Source organism: Haemaphysalis longicornis, unplaced genomic scaffold (genome assembly GCF_048455015.1).
Source record: "Haemaphysalis longicornis isolate Haplotype H1 unplaced genomic scaffold, Haemaphysalis longicornis Haplotype H1 scaffold_4, whole genome shotgun sequence".
NCBI lineage: Eukaryota > Metazoa > Arthropoda > Arachnida > Ixodida > Ixodidae > Haemaphysalis > Haemaphysalis longicornis.
Window position 1 is genome coordinate 208,869,066 of NW_027526361.1, and position 599 is coordinate 208,869,664.

Here is a 599-nt window from a genome sequence, read left to right on the forward strand (position 1 = left end):
CGACCTAGGGCATCCGTGCGAGCGGAGCCCTACAGAGATAGGTGCATTCACGTCGCTTATCACAATGAAATTTTCGGGTAACTGGTCTACCAGACCGTCGAAATCTGAGCTCGAGAGCTGGTAGTCAGGAGGGATGTAAACAGAACCTAGTGTTATAAACCTCTGGAATATTATCGTTTTATAGGCAACAGCCTCTAGGATGGTCTGTAGTTGGACATCGTGGCCCGCCAAGGATTTCCAGGCAATGATGCCCACACCACCTGAGGATGTGCCATCACCCTCCCTGTACCTCCTAAATAGCACGTGACTATTCAAAAACATTCTGTGCCTGGAGTTTATCTGGGTTTCCTGGAGACACATTACACTTGGCTGATTGGAATGCAATAACTCATAGACATCATCAAGATTTTTAACAAGGCCTCTGCAGTTCAATTGCATGATATTTTCTCTTCCCATTATTTAAGTTTAGCGCGACTGAAATATGTGCTCGTTTAGGTGTCGGCTTTCGGGGCCTGAACTTTTGGAAGGGGTTTTTTGACCTCCTCTACTGACCTGGACGCCGGAGCCCGTTCTTGCCGCCGTTGTACACGCCGGAACGG